Raw genomic sequence first — 5,845 nt, forward strand, 5'->3', positions numbered from 1 at the left:
GTGCCAGCCTGGGGGACAGCGAGCCGGGACTGGAGGGCCCTGACCCGGGCACACCGGAGGGGCCACCGCAGGATGTCCCAGCACCGGAGTCGGCAGGGTCGTCCAGGGAGACCGTACCGGGTAAGTAGTTTGAATTAAGTAGTTCGGGGGGGGAGGTGGCAGGGAGACCAGGGACCGCGCGCGTGGGCCATGCCTTCCACGGATCACGCAGACACCTGTACACGTGCGAGCACGTGCCATGCCACCCTTGGGCAGGTGGCTCCAGCTGCGTGACACCCAGGGGCCATTGCCCAATAGGCACATGCTTGTGCAAAGAGACGTGACATGCTCCCGACCCCGGGGCAGGACCCAGCAGGATGATTTCCCTTCACATGTCCCCTCTACACGGAGGCAGGGGACATCTCCCCTTTCCCCCCACCGCCCCGGCCACACTATACATGGCACAGGGACATGGGTGCGGTCTTGGGGCAGCTTCCAGTCCCGGGGAGAGCCAGACATCCTGACCATGGCCTCTGTACAAGCACAGCGGCTGTGACGGTGCAGGACATGGTCACCCTCACGTTGCGGAGTTGGGGAGGGGGCTGGGCATCATCCTCTGCGTCCCCAGGGAGAACTGACCCCTTCTCTTCTTTCTCTACAGCTGCACCAGCTGCTCGTGCAGGGCGCACCACCCCGCCTGGGACATGCTCCCGCACCCGCGGCCTGCTCCGGACTGCCAGCACGGAGCAGGAGTACCGGGACCAGCACCTTGGGGCCCTGCGAGCGGTGCACCGCACACTGCAGGCCTGGATGCGGGAAGACCTGCAGGTCCGCCACGAGCTGCTGTCTGAGGTCCGAGGGCTGAGCACCAACCTGCAGCTCCTGCTGCAGAGCATGGTGCCCCGTGCTGATCCTGCACCAGCTGTCCCCCCAACTGCTGTCCCTCCTCCCACTCCTGCTCCCCCTCCCACCTCTCCCTCCTCAACCCCCACAACCTCTTCCTCAATGTCCACACCCCCCACCTCAACCTCCGCACCCTCCACCCCATCGCCCCGGGGACGCCGAGGCCCCCTCCCTCGCTGTACTGGGAGGCGGTCGGCCCGGCGAGACCCCCACCCCTGATCCTTCAGTTTCCCCACCCCCTCCTTTCCCTTGCTTCCCCCTTTCAGCTCCCTCCTCCCAGTTTTCCCCCTCCCCTCTCCCAGCCTCTCTCTTCCCCTCTCCCACCTCCTTTTCCCAGTTTCCCCGAGTTTTGTTAAATAAACAGAGTTTCTATTTTTGAACACATGTGTCCTTTATTTTGTACATCAATAAGAAGGGGGGCTAGGGAAGGGTAAGTGGAAGGAGGTGAGGGAGGAATGGGGCACGAGCCCCCGATGGGGAGGACTGGGCTGGCTCTGCGGGTTCTGGGGGTGGAAGCTCTCCTGCAGCCCCCCGATTGTCCCCTCTCCCCAGATGGCAGCCTGCGGCAAGTGCAGCCGGGCTGATGGCCGAGTGGTGTGATGTGCCCAGTGTGGGTACTTCGGGCACTCCAAGCCAGGACTGGTTTGTAAGCGGGGCACCCCTGAGAACTGTCTGTCCGGGGTGGGGGTTGGGACCCTTTAAGCACAGCCCTCGGCTAGCCTGAGACAGCATCTCCACGCTCTAAGTCCTCCTCTGATGCCCTGCCAGCACTGCTTCCGGCCATCCTTAAGCCCTGTTCAGAGTCCACTCAATGTGGACTTGCTAGTTCGAATTAGCAAAACGCTAGTTCGAACTAGTTTTTAGTTCTAGATGCGTTAGTTCGAACTAGCTTAGTTCGAATTAACTAATTCGAACTAAGTTAGTTCGAACTAGCGCTGTAGTGTAGACGTACCCTTACAGATGAGCCACTTTAAAGCCAGACCACCCAGAAATCTGGGAAACTGAAATACCATGCATGAGTGCTTCTCGCAGGGAATACCTCCACACTCCGAAGCATGAATCTGGGCACAACAAAAAGAAAAGTTTCTAAGGACAGAAGTAGCACAGCATTAAATTCAGTAAATGCTGAACCAATAACTCAGAAGTATGCAAACAACAGGTAAAAAACCCACTCACGGTATCTTGGGTAGTAATTCTTTGACTCGGTTTTCCTCCTTTCAATGTGAAAGTCCTGTGGACAAACTTCCCTCTAACACACCTTTCCTGCTTGCCTTCTATTCAACCTCACACACAGTTTGTTGTCAGAGATAAGCAAAGTCCAGGGATAAATTCAGGTGTGTGTGTCTCTGGCTCCTGAAGTCAGGGAAAAATAAGTTATGCCTTCTTCCCTCCTTCTTTGCCACTGCCAGAGTCTCAGCTCAATTCTTAGCAATTTCAGCTTTTCCTGATTTTAGAAGGAACCTCTCTGCTACTACCTCCTCTGTGTCATCTTTCAACTCAACACTGTCTCCATACCTGGTCTAGGGCTCAGCACCCTGACGTATCTTGTTACTGATTTCAGCCCAAGTGGTCACTTTAAAGCCTTTATTTCTTCTAATAAGTTTCAATAAGGCCTACGTGTGGTGTTGGGGGGGGGGGGGGGCGGAGACACAGAAGAGGGCAGTTGCCCCAGGACCCACAATACAAAAGAGCCTGGAGTTCCAGATGCTCCCACTGAAATTGCCAATGAAGCACCATGCTGTGCAAGGGGGGAGGAGCCACCACGCTGCGTGCAGTGCAGATGACTAGCTGTTTCTAGCCTATTCCCTTCCACTCAAGGCCCTTCTTCCAGGAGTGTGAAGTCAGCCCCCAACCTTTCCCAGGGACTTGCACAGGCTGTTGGATCCCCTGCTTCAACTGAATCTTAGGAGTTCTAGCTTTAAACACTGGAAAAAAAAAAAAAAGGCAACAAAACCACGAAATAGTCAATAGTACCCTCAAATTATCCTCACCCCCTCCAACTTTTAATGGGAGTTTGGTCACTTATTCACACACTTAGAAACTCAGAGGGTAAAGTTGAGGCAATAACTAATATTTCTCTATTCTGGCTATTCACTACAGTTCTGCTGCATCATAGTCATGCGATAGGAATAACAACATTTCATTATTCCTCCATCCAAGTTTTATGCTAATTTTAAACCAAAATTGGAGTGTCTATGTAAATAAGGGCTATTCAGCAGGCCTTTTCATCTAATTCATCAATAAATAGCATGAGAATGCTCACAGTGATCACTGGTTTACCTATGGGAGCAACCCTGTACCTGGATTTGGATGTGATTAAAACCATTATGAATAAGATACCCCACTCCTTCTAAAATATTCTGTGTGTGATGTTTCCCCCCCCCCCCCCCCCATTTTGTAACAGTCCATTTCCTGGTTGCTTTTTTGTTTGTTTGGTTGGTTGGTTGGTTTTTAAATTTCAGTTTAACTCCTATGTGCTATCAGGAAGGCTTTGTGCCTTTATAAAGAAGTCTCCCATCAGTAACAAAATTTGCAATGTCTTAGTTCTCATTTTCAAATAAAGCATTAACTGACCTCTACAGCTATGCACAAAGTGTTAGTGACAACTCCCAGTACAATAAATGAAAATTGCAGTGTATTTGTCCTCCCTCCCACCGCCCAGTACAGCTTTAAAAAGGTAGAGGGGTGTGTATTCTCATACAAAGCAAAGCAAATTGCTGATTATTCACATTAGAGATTGAGGCCTTATAGGGGTCTGCTATGATAATACATGAGATAAGTAGGTACATTTATAATAGGTTAGAACCTTGCTCCAGGATTTTTAATACAAAATTACAAACAAATGAAACCAAACCTGAAAAGGTTGCTTTAATAATCCCCCCATAGCAAAGGAGACTTATTTCTACTTCATCAGAAAAACAAAAATTCCTTACCATGAGCATAGAGGTATAGCTTGGGTGAATACAAGATAGCATTTGAACAAGTGCGGCATCTCCAGGAGGTCTACTCCACCTTTGTTATCTGTGCTTAATACCGATTTATTGGAAAGCAATGTTGCTTAAGAAGGGAAGTTGTCTGCAGTTCAAGAACATGTAAGAGGCAGACTGAAGGCTTGATCAATTCTCCTTGAAGTCAATCAGTGTCTTCCATTGATTTTAGTGAGTCGTGGATTGGTTTCTGAATACCTCAATTCTCTCTTTGTGGACTAACTTACTGTGAAGCAAATCAAAGGTGTGGTAAAAGGCATTAAAATCATCCCACTTATAACAAATAAGGACCAAATGGATTGAATACATTCAGCACCGATTAGTCATATACCAGAAAAATACTAAGCACTGCTCTGCCTCTAGTTGCTTTTTGTCACCACCTGAGTTTGGAGTGGTGTGAAGTTACACTGCCCCAACAAGGGCATTGGAAAATACTTCTGGGAGACATGATTGTACCTGGTGGAGAGCCCACATCTAGGCTGGGGAGCTCTGCAACATGCTTTCTCTGATGCAGCCAGTTGGTTTGTTTTGCCAGCACTTTCCCACTGTGACATGCAGTGTGGGTTGTTCATGGAATGCAGGGACTGTGACTACAGCCAGACTGGTGTGGGGGCATGTAAAGGGAAATAGAAAGCTTCTTGCATCCATCCCACCTTGCCTGGGGCCAATCACAGCATGTTTCTACTAGACTAATATATTCATCTGTTTATAAATATTGTGGGACAAATCTTGAACCCTAATCCATGGCTTAGTAGAGCTCTAGACACAGTGCAGCTGTTTGGAATGAGGACCTCCAGCTGGGCCAAGGCTCAACTAGCTAAACTCAGCAGAAACCCTAATTGGCCAGATCACCAGATGAACTGAACAGCACTACCAGGACTTAGGCCCCACAGTAGCATTTAGCTAGTGGCTACTCAGTACTCATGCCTACAGCTGTGATCTTTTTGCTTTTGGCCTTGTTCCCAGCCTTGCTCTAACTTGACCCAAGTTCTGCTCTTGTCTCAACTTCAGCTCTGGCTTCACTCTGTTTAGCCCTCTTCTCGGCTCTGACCCGTGGCTTGATTCCTGACTCCAGTTCTGGCCACTAGATCTGTGGACAAACAGATCCAGTGGACAAACAGATCAAGTGTTAGTGACTCCCCTCTGATGGTGCAACTATGCATCTCAGTGCACCTGGGTTGGATACAGGGAAGAGAAGCTGGGGACAGGGTCACTGGACCTGCCTTTATACAGTTCCATCATAGGGACGGGGGTATGCATAGCAGGCACTACTGCCAACTAAGGCGCAGGGCAAGTAATATGCAAATGAGGCTAAGCGTGGAATATCGCCGAGCCACCATTTTCTTCAGAAGAGGCTCTTGTGCAAGAAGGAGCATCTACATTGCCCCTTCTTGCGCAAGAAAAACCCTCTTGCTCAATGCCGTTCTTTCTGAAAAGTAATAGGTGTAACAGCATTGTGCAAGAGGGTTTTTCTTGCGCAAGAAGGGGCAGTGTAGATGCTCCTTCTTGCGCAAGAGCCTCTTCTGAAAAAAATGGTGGCTCATTAGGAATGAAAATGAGGCTCAGCGATATTCCATTCTTAGCCTCATTTGCTTATTACTCACGCAAGAAGCCGTGAGTGTAGACATAGCCCAGGTGTGTGGATTACACTTACACTTATTAGAAAAGAGCATAGCTCTTGCTCAAGAAGACCTGTCTTCCAACACCGTACTGTAAATCTTCTTGCACAAGAGCGGGTGGGCAGTGTGGATGCTCTGCGGGTTCTTGCGCAAGAACCCACCAGTGTAGATGTAGCCTAAAAGCAGAAGCCATGGACTAGCAACATGGCCTGAGGGTGTGATAAAGTGAAGAGGATTCCTTTCCCCTTACCCTCTTTTGCAGTTTCCCTGGACCACCCCAGAGTATTTGATGCAGAATTACTGGAATTAGAGGCCTCTTACAAGTATGCCACGAATACACTGTACCAGATGTTGTTT

The 5,845-nt window shown here is 49.7% G+C and overlaps 1 long non-coding RNA gene across 1 annotated transcript; it reads right to left on the reverse strand.

Moving 5' to 3' along the window:
- Positions 1-1,836: 1,836 nt before the first annotated feature.
- On the reverse strand, positions 1,837-4,692 carry LOC149524198 (uncharacterized). The gene is made up of 3 exons (XR_016349810.1): positions 3,816-4,692; positions 2,059-2,235; positions 1,837-1,943 (listed from the first exon to the last, which is right to left on the reverse strand). It is a non-coding gene; the product is annotated as an uncharacterized LOC149524198 (long non-coding RNA).
- Between the last annotated feature and the right edge of the window lie 1,153 nt (positions 4,693-5,845).

The sequence above is a fragment of the Pelodiscus sinensis genome, chromosome 6, assembly GCF_052426305.1.
Source record: "Pelodiscus sinensis isolate ZL-2025 chromosome 6, ASM5242630v1, whole genome shotgun sequence".
Lineage (NCBI taxonomy): Eukaryota > Metazoa > Chordata > Testudines > Trionychidae > Pelodiscus > Pelodiscus sinensis.